The sequence below is a fragment of the Daphnia pulex genome, chromosome 3 (genome assembly GCF_021134715.1).
Source record: "Daphnia pulex isolate KAP4 chromosome 3, ASM2113471v1".
Lineage (NCBI taxonomy): Eukaryota > Metazoa > Arthropoda > Branchiopoda > Diplostraca > Daphniidae > Daphnia > Daphnia pulex.
This window is the reverse complement of record NC_060019.1, coordinates 2,258,647-2,279,786: the sequence shown is the minus strand read 5'-3', so window position 1 is coordinate 2,279,786 and position 21,140 is coordinate 2,258,647. Positions and strand designations below refer to the sequence as shown.

The following is a 21,140-nucleotide window of genomic DNA, read 5'->3' as shown; positions in this document are numbered from 1 at the left end:
AATATTAAAAAAAAAAAAACCGGAAGGCTGGTGGTTCGATCCCACCCAGGGGCGCATGGTGAATGACTACTGTTGTTTTAATTCAATTTCTTCGCCTCATGACTCCTTTAACCAACTAAAGCGTCCAATGAAGAGCGCACACTCGCGATATGGCTTCTTTAACTGATGACTGTTAAATCTACTGAACATTTGCAGCGTAGGGTGCACGCACATGATGTTCTTCCACTGTTCGGAGCTACTGTTCCAGGTTCAGGTGTAATCTATATAGATTCCCCTCCGGTGTTTATGGAATTCTTCCCCATCCAGAGCAAGTCATTTCTCATTTCCCTAAAACAACAGTCATTGACGTTTGGCTACAGAAGAAGTCTCTTCGGGGTTATAGCACCTTTTTCAACAACCACAGTCATCATTGATTTCCCGCTTTCTGTTGACTTCCTCCGGATACAGCATTGCGAATATCTTCACATTGTCATAATGTAGATTTCATTTTCACAAGAAACATGAATGCTTGGCTTTTTCAAAAAACCAAAATGTGCTTTTTTGATAGTCTTTCTAAAAATACATTGTCCTGTTTCCACCCAGGATCGAACTGAGGACCTTCAGCGTGTAAGGCCGACGTGATAACCACTACACTATGGAAACTACAATCCGCTATAGAATTATTCTGGAATGATTACAAAATTCTAACGATCGTCTCCCAGCTTCTAACTTTCATCTGCATTTATTTGCAAATATATGACGCCCAACGGGGGGCTCGAACCCCCGACCCTGAGATTAAGAGTCTCATGCTCTACCGACTGAGCTAGCCAGGCTTACTATTGCGCTCTATTCCAATGTAATGAACCAAGTCTTATTGACGACATTTTTTCCTTTCCAGGAACCGTGAGATAACTTTTACTATGATTGGTTGGTTGTCTGTGTGTAGTTTCCAGATGTCTACTTGTTCTAGTCTAGTTGTCATCAAGATAAGATACATTACAAGTTATTAATTCCATTTCATTTCCTTTTCTCCTACGATTATTTTTTCCTAACGTTATACTGATGCTTCCACTCAGGATCGAACTGAGGACCTTCAGCGTGTGAAGCCGACGTGATAACCTCTACACTATGGAAGCCCCACAATGTTTCTGCAACATTTTATTAGCGTTGGCCACACTAAAAAAAGGCAATGTTTGGTTTGCCTGTTGATCTTGACGAGTGTGTCGTTAATCAACCAGCATGCCTCTGTGGCGCAATTGGCTAGCGCGTTCGGCTGTTAACCGGAAGGCTGGTGGTTCGATCCCACCCAGGGGCGCATGGTGAATGACTACTGTTGTTTTAATTCAATTTCTTCGCCTCATGACACCTTTAACCAACTAAAGCGTCCAATGAAGAGCGCACACTCGCGATATGGCTTCTTTAACTGATGACTGTTAAATCTACTGAACATTTGCAGCGTAGGGTGCACGCACATGATGTTCTTCCACTGTTCGGAGCTACTGTTCCAGGTTCAGGTGTAATCTATATAGATTCCCCTCCGGTGTTTATGGAATTCTTCCCCATCCAGAGCAAGTCATTTCTCATTTCCCTAAAACAACAGTCATTGACGTTTGGCTACAGAAGAAGTCTCTTCGGGGTTATAGCACCTTTTTCAACAACCACAGTCATCATTGATTTCCCGCTTTCTGTTGACTTCCTCCGGGTACAGCATTGCGAATATCTTCACATTGTCATAATGTAGATTTCATTTTCACAAGAAACATGAATGCTTGGCTTTTTCAAAAAACCAAAATGTGCTTTTTTGATAGTCTTTCTAAAAATACATTGTCCTGTTTCCACCCAGGATCGAACTAAGGACCTTCAGCGTGTTAGGCCGACGTGATAACCACTACACTATGGAAACTACAATTCCGCTATAGAATTATTCTGGAATGATTACAAAATTCTAACGATCGTCTCCCAACTTCTAACTTTCATCTGCATTTATTTGCAAATATATGAGAGAAGCAATATATTGTAAATATAGACGCCCAACGGGGGGCTCGAACCCCCGACCCTGAGATTAAGAGTCTCATGCTCTACCGACTGAGCTAGCCAGGCTTACTATTGCGCTCTATTCCAATGTAATGAACCAAGTCTTATTGACGACATTTTTTCCTTTCCAGGAACCGTGAGATAACTTTTACTATGATTGGTTGGTTGTCTGTGTGTACTTTCCAGATGTCTACTTGTTCTAGTCTAGTTGTCATCAAGATAAGATACATTACAAGTTATTAATTCCATTTCATTTCCTTTTCTCCTACGATTATTTTTTCCTAACGTTATACTGATGCTTCCATTCAGGATCGAACTGAGGACCTTCAGCGTGTGAAGCCGACGTGATAACCTCTACACTATGGAAGCCCCACAATGTTTCTGCAACATTTTATTAGCGTTGGCCACACTAAAAAAAGGTAATGTTTGGTTTGCCTGTTGATCTTGACGAGTGTGTCGTTAATCAACCAGCATGCCTCTGTGGCGCAATTGGCTAGCGCGTTCGGCTGTGACTAGACGTGTATAACTGAGCTCCCAAGTGTGACATCTTGCTGTGAGTCAAAAAACTATTTGTTCTTTTTTTTGTTTCTCTTCTGTTGTATTGTTGCTTGTGTGTCCTGTTTCCCTTGTTGTTTGTTGAGCGCCATTTTGGTTTTGTTCCCTCTTTTTGCATTTTTCTCCCCGTCCTTTTGCCCCTGTTATTGTGGGTAAAATGGATCGGAATCCCCAGACGTCTGGCCACGTACTGCCGAAATCTCTTTTGGTAATACTGAAGTGACCAGGCATGAGTTCTACGAATGTTTCGAGCACGACAGTAATGAATCTGATAGCATCTTTGATGCAGTTTCTCGCCTACCAGGACGAGCTATTTGCGTTTTCCGAATTGGGTTCAAGACCGTCAATGACCATATTGAATTTTTGAATAAATTTAGTGCTAAAGAATCAGTAGTCATTAGTGGCAAGGAGGTCAAAATTAGAGTGAGAGATAGGTCAGTTAACCTTGTACGCGTTAGAATTCAACATTTCAAATTCGATGATGACCTAAGCCTGCTAAACAAGAGATTGCGTGAGTATGGAGTGATTTCTCGGATTTTTTGGGACACGTATCAGGATAGATCGCTCCCAAGGTGGAACGGGATAAAGACTGGAATTGTCAACGTGGATATGGAAATCCACAAGAGCATTCCGTCTTATATCACCTTTGGAAGCTACAAGGAACCAATAATGGTGTCTTATGCAGGGCAAATGCACACATGCCGCATGTGTGATTCTCCCACCCATGTCTTAGCTAATTGCCCCAAGCAACCCCGTAGTTTAACAAACCCCAGCACCATTTCAAAAGGCCCCATTGGAACACGTAGCTATAGCAGTGTATTACTAACAAATCGTGGCCCAGTTAGGACAACTGTTAGGAAGCCCCAGGAGACAGGCCCGATTGGTGGCGGGCAAATGCCAATTGCTCCAACTGTTGACGCTGATACATTCCCCGAGTTAGCCCAGAGGCCAACGACGTCGACTGTTGTCGTTCTTGATGGAGCTCCAGAGGATCAGATTTCGAAACCCGATGGAACTGAATCTTCTTCTGACACCGATGCTGACGCTGAAGACACCAACTGTGTAGGTTCGTCTGTTGCGTCCAAATTGGTCAAGAAAAAGAAAATGAAACAGACGAGGGAATTCCGTGACCAACAAAAACAATCAAAAAAGAGGAGTCGTACTGCCTCTTCCTCTGGCTCGGGCGAGGTAGCTGAGGAAATTGTATCTGGTGTAGCTCAGTTGGTTGAACTCGGGTCTCCGACTCGAGAGGTTCCAGTTTCGATACCGGGTGCGGACATTAATTCTTTTCCCGCCCTCTCTGGGGGGAACGATGTTCCACCCGCTCCAATCTCACCTGGAGTACCATCTAATCCATCCACGATAGATCAGATGGATAACGAGGTGGTTGAAGAGATGGATGCAACCGAAGTGGTTTCGATTTCAAATCCTGATGAAGACATTTCTTTTTCTGGTGGGAGTATTCAGCCAGGACAACGGCCACTTGATAGCCAGGAGGCTAGTCATGTGAGTGAGACTCAGGAGTCCTTGGGCGTCCCCCTCGGCACTCCATCAACCCCCATAGTAGATAAAACTCTCAAAGCAATGGAGGCCGTTAGAAGGAAAAAAGCCCACGATAACAAAACCCAACCCTCTAAACCCAAATTTAAATATTAATCATGACTAACATCGCGACATATAATATCAACAGAATATCGTCACCTGACAAACTTCAAATAATACTCAATTTCTTTTTACATAATAAACTTGATATTATATGTTTGCAAGAAGTAGTATTTCACTCTAGCACCGTATTTACTAAACATTACCAGATGCACACAAATCTCGGTCCTAGACAACATGGGACAGCCATCCTAGTACGACACGGGCTGAGCGCCAAAAACATTTTGTTTGAACCGGAGGGGAGGCTGATAGCCATGGAAGTAAAGGGTCTTGCTTTCGTGTGTATTTACGCCCCATCTGGTGACCAAAATAAAAGTTATAGAGATTCTTTCCTCCGGCAAACTATTCCGGCTTATGTTGCCCAGTATAAGGCACCAGCAATTATATTGGGAGATTTTAATGCCGTTGACGAGATCGATGACCGTAAAAGTAGCAAGACAACACCACCTAAAATTAGACTAGCATTACTAGAACCCCTCCGAGATTTAGTAAAAGCCCTTTCATTAACAGATGTCTGGAGAGAAATTCGGAAAAATGAACCTTGTTGGACGTACAATTGTGCGGCTAGCCAGGCTAGATTGGACCGAATTTATTGCCACCATCACGTAAAATTTTCTGATATCCATTTGCACGACTTACCACTCGGGGATCACAGACCAATCGTAGGGTATATAAACAGCACCACCCCTCCTAGTGTAGTGAGGAACAAGTCAAGGAATTTATGGAAACTTAACTCATCAATTCTTGAGGAAGAAGAATATATAAACTTGGTGCATGTCTTTATTGAAGAAATGTCTCAACACCCATCCCGTATTGAAAACGTAGATCATTGGTGGGAGATTATTTTCAAACCTAGCCTCAGGCGATTATCAATGAACTATTGTAAAAAGAGAATCTGTGATCAGAGAGTCAAAAGGAAATTACTCCAACATCAACTAAAAGAAACCGTGAACAATGTAAATTTCAATCATGCGCGTTACATGGAGTTGAAACGTGAGTTTCTAGCCTGGGAGCGAGAAGCATTGAGGGGATTTGCAATACGTTCACGCGTTCAAAGTATAGCCGAAGAAGAGCCATCTACCTTTCATATGAACAAGTCAACGAGCAATTTCCAGAAGTCTCTGATCACTCAGCTCAAAACTAATGATAACTGTAAAATTACCCAACCTGAGCAGATTAATCAAGAAATAATTGAACACTTTAGTAGAATTTTTCAGAACCAGCCCTCCCCCAATACCCAATTAGCTGGAAAATTTCTAGAAGGGATTAGAGGTGCACTTACCCGTACAAAACCCACTAAAAACGATTCGGGTGTATCAGTGGTAGCTCAGTCGTTAAACGCTCAAGCGTTGAATCGAGGAGTACTAGGTTCGATCCCGGAGAGTGGCAACTTTCTTGTAGATCCGTTCACAGTAGATGAAATTAACATCGCCCTTAAGGCAACTAAAAAGAACAAGGCCCCGGGTACAGATGGCATTCCTTTTGAGTTTTATATAAAATTTTGGGATGTTATTGGTGTTCATTTTCTGGAAATGATGAATTGCGTCCTCGAAAAAAGAAAACTCCAGCCGTCGCAGGGAAGGGCAGCTATAAGATTAGTCCCAAAAATCCCATCACCGAGTAAAATCACCGATTACCGACCAATCTCTTTGTTAAATACCGATTATAAGTTAATCGCGTCAGTATTGGCTTTTCGTCTGAGAAAATCTCTTCAAAACTCTCTAGACTCACATCAAAAAGGTGGTGTACCCGGCCGCTATATCTTTGACAGCTTGTGTTTAATCCGAGATGTCATTGATAATACAGGTCGTAAATCAAAAGAGGTATCTTCTCTCAAACCGGCCGCCATTCTCGCGTACGATTTAGAGAAAGCATATGACCTTGTCAATCGAGACGTTCTGTGGGAAGTAATGACTGCCATGGGCTATCCCCCCCTCTTTGTTGATTGGTTGAAGACGCTGTACAGTATAACTGAACTATGGCCATTGAACGGTAATGACATAGTCGGTACTGTGGACAATGCACAATCCGTGCGACAGGGGTGCCCTCTGTCAGTCCATCTGTTTGCCCTCTATATTGAACCGCTTTTAGTTTGCTTGTCTAGGGGTATTGACGGAATTGAACACTACGGAAAACGCATCAAAGTTCGTGCATATGTAGATGATCTAGTAGTTTTTTGTCTCATCAATGAAAGATGTACGTCGTGCATGCGAGATTATTCTAGAATTTTGTGCCTGGACAAATGCACGTATTAACAAGGGGAAGACAAAATTACTTGGTCTAGGCACTTGGACCTTAAATCAATATCCACAGGCCGTAGTAGCGCAGACGGTAGCGGCGTCGGCTGGGATTCCTAAGGTTAGGAGTTCGATCCCACGTAGAAGCAATTTCAATCAAACTCATCCTAAAAGTACTTGGCCACATGATTGGATAACTCAAGTAGACAATTTGAAAATTCTTGGAATTACTTTTTCTTCTGAAATAAAAACAACAGTAAGAGACAATTGGCAAAGACAGTACAACATCATACAAAATATTCTTATCACAAACACACACCGTCATTTCACTTTTTATGGTCGCGCCCTATTCATCAAACAACATGTCTTATCACAACTTGTTCATATAGCTCATGTACTCCCTTGCAACAAAACCCAAGCCCTTCTCCTCCAACAAAAATGCAACAAATTTCTTTGGGCACAACGAAGAGAGCACCCACCCCTAAATGTTTTGATCCGCCCCCGACTCCAAGGTGGACTTGGAGTCACCTTACTTTTTCAATTCTTCCAATCCCTTTTCACCCGTCAAATCTTTAAATCTTTAATCCATCCCGAGGCTATTGAGAGAGCTGCAGCCGTTTATTGGTTGGGTCCACACCTCAAGAATCTCCTTCAACAAATCACCCAGCCCAGATTTAATGCAACCCATTCATCACATCCATACTTCACCACCGCACTTTCAACCATCACCGATCTACTTAAAGCTGGCATCTTCACATCGTCAACCGTATCCAATCACCGCGCCACCTACAATCACCTGATCGCTAACCTTGGGCAACCAGGGAGAACCGAAGTTGCGAAACCAGACCTCGACTGGGCTTCCATCTGGCGTTGGGTGGCCAAAATGAAAGGAAGAAACGCTGAACTGGTCTGGGATTTCAACCATAATCAGCTCCCTACCAAAATGCGCCTCACAAGCCTCAGACTTTCTAGAAATGACCAATGTCCTCTATGCAATGGCGACCAAGAAACTGACGACCATCTTATGTTACTCTGTTCTGAGAAAGTCCACATCAGTTTATGGCTTCGAATTCAACTAACGAAACTTGGATGTCAAAAACCACTCAAATCAACAATAAATGGAGACATTGGAAATGGCCCCAATAAAGAGAAAATACTGGCCCTCATGCAATCCTACATCATCACCGTCTGGACCGCCCGCAGCCAAAACCTCACCCCAGCCATCAATGAAATACAGTCTCTCTGGTCAAGCCTCCTTCATTCAAAAAATTCTCCCCAGATGTCACCTTCTAATCCATAAATATTCTCTCTCAAAATTCTCAACAGATTTCTTCTTACCTTTATACAACATTGTTCTCTCATTACAACTATTATTTCTTGGATCCCCCCCCCAGATGTCGTATTGTTAAATTCCACATTTTTTACTAAAATCATTTGTCCTCTTTCATTTCCGTCTCGAAATGTTTTCTTTTTCTGTTTGTAATGTTTCTCCTTGGCCACAGCAAGTCACTTATGTCACAAATCTCGTAAATGCCCCAAGTATCTGTAAAGAAATTTAAATTTTAATTGTGACAATAAATCGTTTAAATATTAAAAAAAAAAAAACCGGAAGGCTGGTGGTTCGATCCCACCCAGGGGCGCATGGTGAATGACTACTGTTGTTTTAATTCAATTTCTTCGCCTCATGACTCCTTTAACCAACTAAAGCGTCCAATGAAGAGCGCACACTCGCGATATGGCTTCTTTAACTGATGACTGTTAAATCTACTGAACATTTGCAGCGTAGGGTGCACGCACATGATGTTCTTCCACTGTTCGGAGCTACTGTTCCAGGTTCAGGTGTAATCTATATAGATTCCCCTCCGGTGTTTATGGAATTCTTCCCCATCCAGAGCAAGTCATTTCTCATTTCCCTAAAACAACAGTCATTGACGTTTGGCTACAGAAGAAGTCTCTTCGGGGTTATAGCACCTTTTTCAACAACCACAGTCATCATTGATTTCCCGCTTTCTGTTGACTTCCTCCGGATACAGCATTGCGAATATCTTCACATTGTCATAATGTAGATTTCATTTTCACAAGAAACATGAATGCTTGGCTTTTTCAAAAAACCAAAATGTGCTTTTTTGATAGTCTTTCTAAAAATACATTGTCCTGTTTCCACCCAGGATCGAACTGAGGACCTTCAGCGTGTAAGGCCGACGTGATAACCACTACACTATGGAAACTACAATCCGCTATAGAATTATTCTGGAATGATTACAAAATTCTAACGATCGTCTCCCAGCTTCTAACTTTCATCTGCATTTATTTGCAAATATATGACGCCCAACGGGGGGCTCGAACCCCCGACCCTGAGATTAAGAGTCTCATGCTCTACCGACTGAGCTAGCCAGGCTTACTTTTGCGCTCTATTCCAATGTAATGAACCAAGTCTTATTGACGACATTTTTTCCTTTCCAGGAACCGTGAGATAACTTTTACTATGATTGGTTGGTTGTCAGTGTGTAGTTTCCAGATGTCTACTTGTTCTAGTCTAGTTGTCATCAAGATAAGATACATTACAAGTTATTAATTCCATTTCATTTCCTTTTCTCCTACGATTATTTTTTCCTAACGTTATACTGATGCTTTCCCTCAGGATCGAACTGAGGACCTTCAGCGTGTGAAGCCGACGTGATAACCTCTACACTATGGAAGCCCCACAATGTTTCTGCAACATTTTATTAGCGTTGGCCACACTAAAAAAAGGTAATGTTCGGTTTGCCTGTTGATCTTGACGAGTGTGTCGTTAATCAACCAGCATGCCTCTGTGGCGCAATTGGCTAGCGCGTTCGGCTGTTAACCGGAAGGCTGGTGGTTCGATCCCACCCAGGGGCGCATGGTGAATGACTACTGTTGTTTTAATTCAATTTCTTCGCCTCATGACTCCTTTAACCAACTAAAGCGTCCAATGAAGAGCGCACACTCGCGATATGGCTTCTTTAACTGATGACTGTTAAATCTACTGAACATTTGCAGCGTAGGGTGCACGCACATGATGTTCTTCCACTGTTCGGAGCTACTGTTCCAGGTTCAGGTGTAATCTATATAGATTCCCCTCCGGTGTTTATGGAATTCTTCCCCATCCAGAGCAAGTCATTTCTCATTTCCCTAAAACAACAGTCACGTTTGACGTTTGGCTACAGAAGAAGTCTCTTCGGGGTTATAGCACCTTTTTCAACAACCACAGTCATCATTGATTTCCCGCTTTCTGTTGACTTCCTCCGGATACAGCATTGCGAATATCTTCACATTGTCATAATGTAGATTTCATTTTCACAAGAAACATGAATGCTTGGCTTTTTCAAAAAACCAAAATGTGCTTTTTTGATAGTCTTTCTAAAAATACATTGTCCTGTTTCCACCCAGGATCGAACTGAGGACCTTCAGCGTGTTAGGCCGACGTGATAACCACTACACTATGGAAACTACAATCCGCTATAGAATTATTCTGGAATGATTACAAAATTCTAACGATCGTCTCCCAACTTCTAACTTTCATCTGCATTTATTTGCAAATATATGACTTGACGCCCAACGGGGGGCTCGAACCCCCGACCCTGAGATTAAGAGTCTCATGCTCTACCGACTGAGCTAGCCAGGCTTACTATTGCGCTCTATTCCAATGTAATGAACCAAGTCTTATTGACGACATTTTTTCCTTTCCAGGAACCGTGAGATAACTTTTACTATGATTGGTTGGTTGTCTGTGTGTAGTTTCCAGATGTCTACTTGTTCTAGTCTAGTTGTCATCAAGATAAGATACATTACAAGTTATTAATTCCATTTCATTTCCTTTTCTCCTACGATTATTTTTTCCTAACGTTATACTGATGCTTCCACTCAGGATCGAACTGAGGACCTTCAGCGTGTGAAGCGGACGTGATAACCTCTACACTATGGAAGCCCCACAATGTTTCTGCAACATTTTATTAGCGTTGGCCACACTAAAAAAAGGTAATGTTTGGTTTGCCTGTTGATCTTGACGAGTGTGTCTTTAATCAACCAGCATGCCTCTGTGGCGCAATTGGCTAGCGCGTTCGGCTGTGACTAAACGTGTATAGCTGAGCTCCCAAGTGTGACATCTTGCTGTGAGTCAAAAAACTATTTGTTCTTTTTTTTGTTTCTCTTCTGTTGTATTGTTGCTTGTGTGTCCTGTTTCCCTTGTTGTTTGTTGAGCGCCATTTTGGTTTTGTTCCCTATTTTTGCATTTTTCTCCCCGTCCTTTTGCCCCTGTTATTGTGGGTAAAATGGGATCGGAATCCCCAGACGTCTGGCCACGTACTGCCGAAATCTCTTTTGGTAATACTGAAGTGACCAGGCATGAGTTCTACGAATGTTTCGAGCACGACAGTAATGAATCTGATAGCATCTTTGATGCAGTTTCTCGCCTACCAGGACGAGCTATTTGCGTTTTCCGAATTGGGTTCAAGACCGTCAATGACCATATTGAATTTTTGAATAAATTTAGTGCTAAAGAATCAGTAGTCATTAGTGGCAAGGAGGTCAAAATTAGAGTGAGAGATAGGTCAGTTAACCTTGTACGCGTTAGAATTCAACATTTCAAATTCGATGATGACCTAAGCCTGCTAAACAAGAGATTGCGTGAGTATGGAGTGATTTCTCGGATTTTTTGGGACACGTATCAGGATAGATCGCTCCCAAGGTGGAACGGGATAAAGACTGGAATTGTCAACGTGGATATGGAAATCCACAAGAGCATTCCGTCTTATATCACCTTTGGAAGCTACAAGGAACCAATAATGGTGTCTTATGCAGGGCAAATGCACACATGCCGCATGTGTGATTCTCCCACCCATGTCTTAGCTAATTGCCCCAAGCAACCCCGTAGTTTAACAAACCCCAGCACCATTTCAAAAGGCCCCATTGGAACACGTAGCTATAGCAGTGTATTACTAACAAATCGTGGCCCAGTTAGGACAACTGTTAGGAAGCCCCAGGAGACAGGCCCGATTGGTGGCGGGCAAATGCCAATTGCTCCAACTGTTGACGCTGATACATTCCCCGAGTTAGCCCAGAGGCCAACGACGTCGACTGTTGTCGTTCTTGATGGAGCTCCAGAGGATCAGATTTCGAAACCCGATGGAACTGAATCTTCTTCTGACACCGATGCTGACGCTGAAGACACCAACTGTGTAGGTTCGTCTGTTGCGTCCAAATTGGTCAAGAAAAAGAAAATGAAACAGACGAGGGAATTCCGTGACCAACAAAAACAATCAAAAAAGAGGAGTCGTACTGCCTCTTCCTCTGGCTCGGGCGAGGTAGCTGAGGAAATTGTATCTGGTGTAGCTCAGTTGGTTGAACTCGGGTCTCCGACTCGAGAGGTTCCAGTTTCGATACCGGGTGCGGACATTAATTCTTTTCCCGCCCTCTCTGGGGGGAACGATGTTCCACCCGCTCCAATCTCACCTGGAGTACCATCTATTCCATCCACGATAGATCAGATGGATAACGAGGTGGTTGAAGAGATGGATGCAACCGAAGTGGTTTCGATTTCAAATCCTGATGAAGACATTTCTTTTTCTGGTGGGAGTATTCAGCCAGGACAACGGCCACTTGATAGCCAGGAGGCTAGTCATGTGAGTGAGACTCAGGAGTCCTTGGGCGTCCCCCTCGGCACTCCATCAACCCCCATAGTAGATAAAACTCTCAAAGCAATGGAGGCCGTTAGAAGGAAAAAAGCCCACGATAACAAAACCCAACCCTCTAAACCCAAATTTAAATATTAATCATGACTAACATCGCGACATATAATATCAACAGAATATCGTCACCTGACAAACTTCAAATAATACTCAATTTCTTTTTACATAATAAACTTGATATTATATGTTTGCAAGAAGTAGTATTTCACTCTAGCACCGTATTTACTAAACATTACCAGATGCACACAAATCTCGGTCCTAGACAACATGGGACAGCCATCCTAGTACGACACGGGCTGAGCGCCAAAAACATTTTGTTTGAACCGGAGGGGAGGCTGATAGCCATGGAAGTAAAGGGTCTTGCTTTCGTGTGTATTTACGCCCCATCTGGTGACCAAAATAAAAGTTATAGAGATTCTTTCCTCCGGCAAACTATTCCGGCTTATGTTGCCCAGTATAAGGCACCAGCAATTATATTGGGAGATTTTAATGCCGTTGACGAGATCGATGACCGTAAAAGTAGCAAGACAACACCACCTAAAATTAGACTAGCATTACTAGAACCCCTCCGAGATTTAGTAAAAGCCCTTTCATTAACAGATGTCTGGAGAGAAATTCGGAAAAATGAACCTTGTTGGACGTACAATTGTGCGGCTAGCCAGGCTAGATTGGACCGAATTTATTGCCACCATCACGTAAAATTTTCTGATATCCATTTGCACGACTTACCACTCGGGGATCACAGACCAATCGTAGAGTATATAAACAGCACCACCCCTCCTAGTGTAGTGAGGAACAAGTCAAGGAATTTATGGAAACTTAACTCATCAATTCTTGAGGAAGAAGAATATATAAACTTGGTGCATGTCTTTATTGAAGAAAACACCCATCCCGTATTGAAAACGTAGATCATTGGTGGGAGATTATTTTCAAACCTAGCCTCAGGCGATTATCAATGAACTATTGTAAAAAGAGAATCTGTGATCAGAGAGTCAAAAGGAAATTACTCCAACATCAACTAAAAGAAACCGTGAACAATGTAAATTTCAATCATGCGCGTTACATGGAGTTGAAACGTGAGTTTCTAGCCTGGGAGCGAGAAGCATTGAGGGGATTTGCAATACGTTCACGCGTTCAAAGTATAGCCGAAGAAGAGCCATCTCCTTTCATATGAACAAGTCAACGAGCAATTTCCAGAAGTCTCTGATCACTCAGCTCAAAACTAATGATAACTGTAAAATTACCCAACCTGAGCAGATTAATCAAGAAATAATTGAACACTTTAGTAGAATTTTTCAGAACCAGCCCTCCCCCAATACCCAATTAGCTGGAAAATTTCTAGAAGGGATTAGAGGTGCACTTACCCGTACAAAACCCACTAAAAACGATTCGGGTGTATCAGTGGTAGCTCAGTCGTTAAACGCTCAAGCGTTGAATCGAGGAGTACTAGGTTCGATCCCGGAGAGTGGCAACTTTCTTGTAGATCCGTTCACAGTAGATGAAATTAACATCGCCCTTAAGGCAACTAAAAAGAACAAGGCCCAAGGTACAGATGGCATTCCTTTTGAGTTTTATATAAAATTTTGGGATGTTATTGGTGTTCATTTTCTGGAAATGATGAATTGCGTCCTCGAAAAAAGAAAACTCCAGCCGTCGCAGGGAAGGGCAGCTATAAGATTAGTCCCAAAAATCCCATCACCGAGTAAAATCACCGATTACCGACCAATCTCTTTGTTAAATACCGATTATAAGTTAATCGCGTCAGTATTGGCTTTTCGTCTGAGAAAATCTCTTCAAAACTCTCTAGACTCACATCAAAAAGGTGGTGTACCCGGCCGCTATATCTTTGACAGCTTGTGTTTAATCCGAGATGTCATTGATAATACAGGTCGTAAATCAAAAGAGGTATCTTCTCTCAAACCGGCCGCCATTCTCGCGTACGATTTAGAGAAAGCATATGACCTTGTCAATCGAGACGTTCTGTGGGAAGTAATGACTGCCATGGGCTATCCCCCCCTCTTTGTTGATTGGTTGAAAACGCTGTACAGTATAACTGAACTATGCCCATTGAACGGTAATGACATAGTCGGTACTGTGGACAATGCACAATCCGTGCGACAGGGGTGCCCTCTGTCAGTCCATCTGTTTGCCCTCTATATTGAACCGCTTTTAGTTTGCTTGTCTAGGGGTATTGACGGAATTGAACACTACGGAAAACGCATCAAAGTTCGTGCATATGTAGATGATCTAGTAGTTTTTGTCTCATCAATGAAAGATGTACGTCGTGCATGCGAGATTATTCTAGAATTTTGTGCCTGGACAAATGCACGTATTAACAAGGGGAAGACAAAATTACTTGGTCTAGGCACTTGGACCTTAAATCAATATCCACAGGCCGTAGTAGCGCAGACGGTAGCGGCGTCGGCTGGGAGTCCTGAGGTTAGGAGTTCGATCCCACGTAGAAGCAATTTCAATCAAACTCATCCTAAACGTACTTGGCCACATGATTGGATAACTTAAGTAGACAATTTGAAAATTCTTGGAATTACTTTTTCTTCTGAAATAAAAACAACAGTAAGAGACAATTGGCAAAGACAGTTCAACATCATACAAAATATTCTTATCACAAACACACACCGTCATTTCACTTTTTATGGTCGCGCCCTATTCATCAAACAACATGTCTTATCACAACTTGTTCATATAGCTCATGTACTCCCTTGCAACAAAACCCAAGCCCTTCTCCTCCAACAAAAATGCAACAAATTTCTTTGGGCACAAAGAAGAGAGCACCCAGCCCTAAATGTTTTGATCCGCCCCCGACTCCAAGGTGGACTTGGAGTCACCTTACTTTTTCAATTCTTCCAATCCCTTTTCACCCGTCAAATCTTTAAATCTTTAATCCATCCCGAGGCTATTGAGAGAGCTGCAGCCGTTTATTGGTTGGGTCCACACCTCAAGAATCTCCTTCAACAAATCACCCAGCCCAGATTTAATGCAACCCATTCATCACATCCATACTTCACCACCGCACTTTCAACCATCACCGATCTACTTAAAGCTGGCATCTTCACATCGTCAACCGTATCCAATCACCGCGCCACCTACAATCACCTGATCGCTAACCTTGGGCAACCAGGGAGAACCGAAGTTGCGAAACCAGACCTCGACTGGGCTTCCATCTGGCGTTGGGTGGCCAAAATGAAAGGAAGAAACGCTGAACTGGTCTGGGATTTCAACCATAATCAGCTCCCTACCAAAATGCGCCTCACAAGCCTCAGACTTTCTAGAAATGACCAATGTCCTCTATGCAATGGCGACCAAGAAACTGACGACCATCTTATGTTACTCTGTTCTGAGAAAGTCCACATCAGTTTATGGCTTCGAATTCAACTAACGAAACTTGGATGTCAAAAACCACTCAAATCAACAATAAATGGAGACATTGGAAATGGCCCCAATAAAGAGAAAATACTGGCCCTCATCCAATCCTACATCATCACCGTCTGGACCGCCCGCAGCCAAAACCTCACCCCAGCCATCAATGAAATACAGTCTCTCTGGTCAAGCCTCCTTCATTCAAAAAATTCTCCCCAGATGTCACCTTCTAATCCATAAATATTCCCTCTCAAAATTCTCAACATATTTCTTCTTACCTTTATACAACATTGTTCTCTCATTACAACTATTATTTCTTGGATCCCCCCCCCCAGATGTCGTATTGTTAAATTCCACATTTTTTACTAAAATCATTTGTCCTCTTTCATTTCCGTCTCGAAATGTTTTCTTTTTCTGTTTGTAATGTTTCTCCTTGGCCACAGCAAGTCACTTATGTCACAAATCTCGTAAATGCCCCAAGTATCTGTAAAGAAATTTAAATTTTAATTGTGACAATAAATCGTTTAAATATAAAAAAAAAAAAAAAAAACGATCGAACTGAGGACCTTCAGCGTGTGAAGCCGACGTGATAACCTCTACACTATGGAAGCCCCACAATGTTTCTGCAACATTTTATTAGCGTTGGCCACACTAAAAAAAGGTAATGTTTGGTTTGCCTGTTGATCTTGACGAGTGTGTCGTTAATCAACCAGCATGCCTCTGTGGCGCAATTGGGTAGCGCGTTCGGCTGTTAACCGGAAGGCTGGTGGTTCGATCCCACCCAGGGGCGCATGGTGAATGACTACTACTGTTGTTTTAATTCAATTTCTTCGCCTCATGACTCCTTTAACCAACTAAAGCGTCCAATGAAGAGCGCACACTCGCGATATGGCTTCTTTAACTGATGACTGTTAAATCTACTGAACATTTGCAGCGTAGGGTGCACGCACATGATGTTCTTCCACTGTTCGGAGCTACTGTTCCAGGTTCAGGTGTAATCTATATAGATTCCCCTCCGGTGTTTATGGAATTCTTCCCCATCCAGAGCAAGTCATTTCTCATTTCCCTAAAACAACAGTCATTGACGTTTGGCTACAGAAGAAGTCTCTTCGGGGTTATAGCACCTTTTTCAACAACCACAGTCATCATTGATTTCCCGCTTTCTGTTGACTTCCTCCGGATACAGCATTGCGAATATCTTCACATTGTCATAATGTAGATTTCATTTTCACAAGAAACATGAATGCTTGGCTTTTTCAAAAAACCAAAATGTGCTTTTTTGATAGTCTTTCTAAAAATACATTGTTCTGTTTCCACCCAGGATCGAACTGAGGACCTTCAGCGTGTTAGGCCGACGTGATAACCACTACACTATGGAAACTACAATCCGCTATAGAATTATTCTGGAATGATTACAAAATTCTAACGATCGTCTCCCAACTTCTAACTTTCATCTGCATTTATTTGCAAATATAAGACGCCCAACGCGGGGCTCGAACCCCCGACCCTGAGATTAAGAGTCTCATGCTCTACCGACTGAGCTAGCCAGGCTTACTATTGCGCTCTATTCCAATGTAATGAACCAAGTCTTATTGACGACATTTTTTCCTTTCCAGGAACCGTGAGATAACTTTTACTATGATTGGTTGGTTGTCTGTGTGTAGTTTCCAGATGTCTACTTGTTCTAGTCTAGTTGTCATCAAGATAAGATACATTACAAGTTATTAATTCCATTTCATTTCCTTTTCTCCTACGATTATTTTTTCCTAACGTTATACTGATGCTTCCACTCAGGATCGAACTGAGGACCTTCAGCGTGTGAAGCCGACGTGATAACCTCTACACTATGGAAGCCCCACAATGTTTCTGCAACATTTTATTAGCGTTGGCCACACTAAAAAAAGGTAATGTTTGGTTTGCCTGTTGATCTTGACGAGTGTGTCGTTAATCAACCAGCATGCCTTTGTGGCGCAATTGGCTAGCGCGTTCGGCTGTTAACGACCCTGAGATTAAAAGTCTCATGCTCTACCGACTGAGCTAGCCAGGCTTACTATTGCGCTCTATTCCAATGTAATGAACCAAGTCTTATTGGCGACATTTTTTCCTTTCCAGGAACCGTGAGATAACTTTTACTATGATTGGTTGGTTGTCTGTGTGTAGTTTCCAGATGTCTACTTGTTCTAGTCTAGTTGTCATCAAGATAAGATACATTACAAGTTATTAATTCCATTTCATTTCCTTTTCTCCTACGATTATTTTTTCCTAACGTTATACTGATGCTTCCACTCAGGATCGAACTGAGGACCTTCAGCGTGTGAAGCCGACGTGATAACCTCTACACTATGGAAGCCCCACAATGTTTCTGCAACATTTTATTAGCGTTGGCCACACTAAAAAAAGGTAATGTTTGGTTTGCCTGTTGATCTTGACGAGTGTGTCGTTAATCAACCAGCATGCCTTTGTGGCGCAATTGGCTAGCGCGTTCGGCTGTTAACCGGAAGGCTGGTGGTTCGATCCCACCCAGGGGCGCATGGTGAATGACTACTGTTGTTTTAATTCAATTTCTTTGCCTCATGACTTCTTTAACCAACTAAAGCGTCCAATGAAGAGCGCACACTCGCGATATGGCTTCTTTAACTGATGACTGTTAAATCTACTGAACATTTGCAGCGTAGGGTGCACGCACATGATGTTCTTCCACTGTTCGGAGCTACTGTTCCAGGTTCAGGTGTAATCTATATAGATTCCCCTCCGGTGTTTATGGAATTCTTCCCCATCCAGAGCAAGTCATTTCTCATTTCCCTAAAACAACAGTCATTGACGTTTGGCTACAGAAGAAGTCTCTTCGGGGTTATAGCACCTTTTTCAACAACCACAGTCATCATTGATTTCCCGCTTTCTGTTGACTTCCTCCGGATACAGCATTGCGAATATCTTCACATTGTCATAATGTAGATTTCATTTTCACAAGAAACATGAATGCTTGGCTTTTTCAAAAAACCAAAATGTGCTTTTTTGATAGTCTTTCTAAAAATACATTGTCCTGTTTCCACCCAGGATCGAACTGAGGACCTTCAGCGTGTTAGGCCGACGTGATAACCACTACACTATGGAAACTACAATCCGCTATAGAATTATTCTGGAATGATTACAAAATTCTAACGATCGTCTCCCGTATGCGACAGATAGCTTAAAAGTGCTTTTTTATTTTTTTCCCTGTTTCCCAAGCTTACGTTAGCTTACATTAGCTTATATTTCATATAGTAGCCCAAGAGTTAGGTTTGTTTTGCTTAACGTAGCTAGATTTTTTTTATTCCGTCGATGATGTTTGTCTTCAAGCTTTATTAAGCTGAAAATTACTTATATTTTACCAAGCAGACTTAAACTCAGGTCATACTTTTTTTAGTAAGCTTGAACTTACTTTTACTTTTTCTTCCTTGGTTTTGATTCACCCGGATTCACCTTAAAGTTACTTAAAATAATAAAAGTAATGAAAATAAAAGCTTGGACAAGCTTTCGTTTTATCATCTAGGGAAAAAATAAGCTGAAAACAGCTAAGATTTTCTTTTTGATTTTATGCTATATAATTCTTAAGTTAATGTAAGCTTATTCTATGCTATGATTAGAAAAGTAACGATTATATAACCTGAAAACAGCCGAAAACAGCTAACTTTTCTCCTAATTAATAATCAGCATATGCTGCAATCAATATGTACATCATCTGCTCTCTTAATCTAGATTCTACAATGTAAATTATTATTTTTACCGATAAATTGACTATTTGATAGTCTTATTTCTTACGGATATACCCTGCGCTTTTCAACTACCTGCGCCATATCAACTAAAGGCTAAATTTAGATCGAGATATATATTCAATAAGAACAATGTTAAAAGTAATAAGTGATAACGATGCATTAAATTAAGGGAAAGAGAAAAAGAAGAGAAGAGAAAAATATATCTGGTGTAATTTTGGCAGTATTCATTATTGAGAAATTTAACATATCAAATAATGCCACATCAGGACCAACGGTGACCGTCAACAAAGAACGCAGCAACCCCTCATCACATCAGCAATTGGATAGGTGACCCAGAATTTACGAAAAAGCTTAGAAATATAAAAGTTAGCTTAGTTAAGCTTAGAGAAAGGTGCGCGCGCGCCATTTCTTTATTTCCCCCTTTTTTCTAGGATAGATGAGAGTAAGCTGAATCAAGCTTCAGAAAAAACAGCAATTCTTAGCTCATCACGGGAACAGCTATGTTTAGCTTATATATTTCATGGTTCTGTGTGTTGCAAAGTTAAGCTTACTAAATCTTTAGTGAAAAACGAAATTTTTGCGTTTTTTCTAAGCTTAAAAAAGTACTTTTAAGCTATCTGTCGCGTACGGGCTCCCAACTTCTAACTTTCATCTGCATTTATTTGCAAATATATGACGCCCAACGGGGGGCTCGAACCCCCGACCCTGAGATTAAGAGTCTCATGCTCTACCGACTGAGCTAGCCAGGCTTACTATTGCGCTCTATTCCAATGTAATGAACCAAGTCTTATTGACGACATTTTTTCCTTTTCAGGAACCGTGAGATAACTTTTACTATGATTGGTTGGTTGTCTGTGTGTAGTTTCCAGATGTCTACTTGTTCTAGTCTAGTTGTCATCAAGATAAGATACATTACAAGTTATTAATTCCATTTCATTTCCTTTTCTCCTACGATTATTTTTTCCTAACGTTATACTGATGCTTCCACTCAGGATCGAACTGAGGACCTTCAGCGTGTGAAGCCGACGTGATAACCTCTACACTATGGAAGCCCCACAATGTTTCTGCAACATTTTATTAGCGTTGGCCACACTAAAAAAAGGTAATGTTTGGTTTGCCTGTTGATCTTGACGAGTGTGTCGTTAATCAACCAGCATGCCTCTGTGGCGCAATTGGCTAGCGCGTTCGGCTGTTAACCGGAAGGCTGGTGGTTCGATCCCACCCAGGGGCGCATGGTGAATGACTACTGTTGTTTTAATTCAATTTCTTCGCCTCATGACTCCTTTAACCAACTAAAGCGTCCAATGAAGAGCGCACACTCGCGATATGGCTTCTTTAACTGATGACTGTTAAATCTACTGAACATTTGCAGCGTAGGGTGCACGCACATGATGTTCTTCCACTGTTCGGAGCTACTGTTCTAGGTTCAGGTGTAATCTATATAGATTCCCCTCCGGTGTTTATGGAATTCTTCCCCATACAGAGCAAGTCATTTCTCATTTCCCTAAAACAACAGTCATTGACGTTTGGCTACAGAAGAAGTCTCTTCGGGGTTATAGCACCTTTTTCAACAACCACAGTCATCATTGATTTCCCGCTTTCTGTTGACTTCCTCCGGATACAGCATTGCGAATATCTTCACATTGTCATAATGTAGATTTCATTTTCACAAGAAACATGAATGCTTGGCTTTTTCAAAAAACCAAAATGTGCTTTTTTGATAGTCTTTCTAAAAATACATTGTCCTGTTTCCACCCAGGATCGAACTGAGGACCTTCAGCGTGTTAGGCCGACGTGATAACCACTACACTATGGAAACTACAATCCGTTAT

At 41.9% G+C, this 21,140-nt stretch overlaps 24 non-coding genes across 24 annotated transcripts; 5 read left to right on the top strand and 19 right to left on the bottom strand.

The window, feature by feature from the left end:
- Positions 1–569: 569 nt before the first annotated feature.
- Positions 570–642, bottom strand: Trnav-uac. The gene has a single exon. It is a non-coding gene; the product is annotated as a tRNA-Val (tRNA).
- A 97-nt stretch (positions 643–739) lies between these two features.
- On the bottom strand, positions 740–812 carry Trnak-cuu. The gene has a single exon. It is a non-coding gene; the product is annotated as a tRNA-Lys (tRNA).
- A 230-nt stretch (positions 813–1,042) lies between these two features.
- On the bottom strand, positions 1,043–1,115 carry Trnav-cac. The gene has a single exon. It is a non-coding gene; the product is annotated as a tRNA-Val (tRNA).
- A 105-nt stretch (positions 1,116–1,220) lies between these two features.
- Trnan-guu lies at positions 1,221–1,294 on the top strand. Its single transcript has one exon. It is a non-coding gene; the product is annotated as a tRNA-Asn (tRNA).
- Positions 1,295–1,809: 515 nt separating this feature from the next.
- On the bottom strand, positions 1,810–1,882 carry Trnav-aac. Its single transcript has one exon. It is a non-coding gene; the product is annotated as a tRNA-Val (tRNA).
- A 124-nt stretch (positions 1,883–2,006) lies between these two features.
- Trnak-cuu lies at positions 2,007–2,079 on the bottom strand. Its single transcript has one exon. It is a non-coding gene; the product is annotated as a tRNA-Lys (tRNA).
- Positions 2,080–2,309: 230 nt separating this feature from the next.
- Positions 2,310–2,382, bottom strand: Trnav-cac. Its single transcript has one exon. It is a non-coding gene; the product is annotated as a tRNA-Val (tRNA).
- A 6,240-nt stretch (positions 2,383–8,622) lies between these two features.
- Positions 8,623–8,695, bottom strand: Trnav-uac. The gene has a single exon. It is a non-coding gene; the product is annotated as a tRNA-Val (tRNA).
- A 97-nt stretch (positions 8,696–8,792) lies between these two features.
- Positions 8,793–8,865, bottom strand: Trnak-cuu. The gene has a single exon. It is a non-coding gene; the product is annotated as a tRNA-Lys (tRNA).
- Positions 8,866–9,273: 408 nt separating this feature from the next.
- On the top strand, positions 9,274–9,347 carry Trnan-guu. The gene has a single exon. It is a non-coding gene; the product is annotated as a tRNA-Asn (tRNA).
- Positions 9,348–9,865: 518 nt separating this feature from the next.
- Positions 9,866–9,938, bottom strand: Trnav-aac. Its single transcript has one exon. It is a non-coding gene; the product is annotated as a tRNA-Val (tRNA).
- A 102-nt stretch (positions 9,939–10,040) lies between these two features.
- On the bottom strand, positions 10,041–10,113 carry Trnak-cuu. Its single transcript has one exon. It is a non-coding gene; the product is annotated as a tRNA-Lys (tRNA).
- Positions 10,114–10,343: 230 nt separating this feature from the next.
- Trnav-cac lies at positions 10,344–10,416 on the bottom strand. Its single transcript has one exon. It is a non-coding gene; the product is annotated as a tRNA-Val (tRNA).
- Positions 10,417–16,269: 5,853 nt separating this feature from the next.
- On the top strand, positions 16,270–16,343 carry Trnan-guu. Its single transcript has one exon. It is a non-coding gene; the product is annotated as a tRNA-Asn (tRNA).
- Positions 16,344–16,861: 518 nt separating this feature from the next.
- Positions 16,862–16,934, bottom strand: Trnav-aac. The gene has a single exon. It is a non-coding gene; the product is annotated as a tRNA-Val (tRNA).
- Positions 16,935–17,031: 97 nt separating this feature from the next.
- Trnak-cuu lies at positions 17,032–17,104 on the bottom strand. The gene has a single exon. It is a non-coding gene; the product is annotated as a tRNA-Lys (tRNA).
- Positions 17,105–17,334: 230 nt separating this feature from the next.
- Trnav-cac lies at positions 17,335–17,407 on the bottom strand. The gene has a single exon. It is a non-coding gene; the product is annotated as a tRNA-Val (tRNA).
- A 423-nt stretch (positions 17,408–17,830) lies between these two features.
- Trnav-cac lies at positions 17,831–17,903 on the bottom strand. The gene has a single exon. It is a non-coding gene; the product is annotated as a tRNA-Val (tRNA).
- Positions 17,904–18,008: 105 nt separating this feature from the next.
- Positions 18,009–18,082, top strand: Trnan-guu. Its single transcript has one exon. It is a non-coding gene; the product is annotated as a tRNA-Asn (tRNA).
- Positions 18,083–18,597: 515 nt separating this feature from the next.
- Trnav-aac lies at positions 18,598–18,670 on the bottom strand. The gene has a single exon. It is a non-coding gene; the product is annotated as a tRNA-Val (tRNA).
- A 1,314-nt stretch (positions 18,671–19,984) lies between these two features.
- Positions 19,985–20,057, bottom strand: Trnak-cuu. Its single transcript has one exon. It is a non-coding gene; the product is annotated as a tRNA-Lys (tRNA).
- A 230-nt stretch (positions 20,058–20,287) lies between these two features.
- On the bottom strand, positions 20,288–20,360 carry Trnav-cac. The gene has a single exon. It is a non-coding gene; the product is annotated as a tRNA-Val (tRNA).
- Positions 20,361–20,465: 105 nt separating this feature from the next.
- Trnan-guu lies at positions 20,466–20,539 on the top strand. Its single transcript has one exon. It is a non-coding gene; the product is annotated as a tRNA-Asn (tRNA).
- Positions 20,540–21,054: 515 nt separating this feature from the next.
- On the bottom strand, positions 21,055–21,127 carry Trnav-aac. Its single transcript has one exon. It is a non-coding gene; the product is annotated as a tRNA-Val (tRNA).
- Positions 21,128–21,140: the final 13 nt, after the last annotated feature.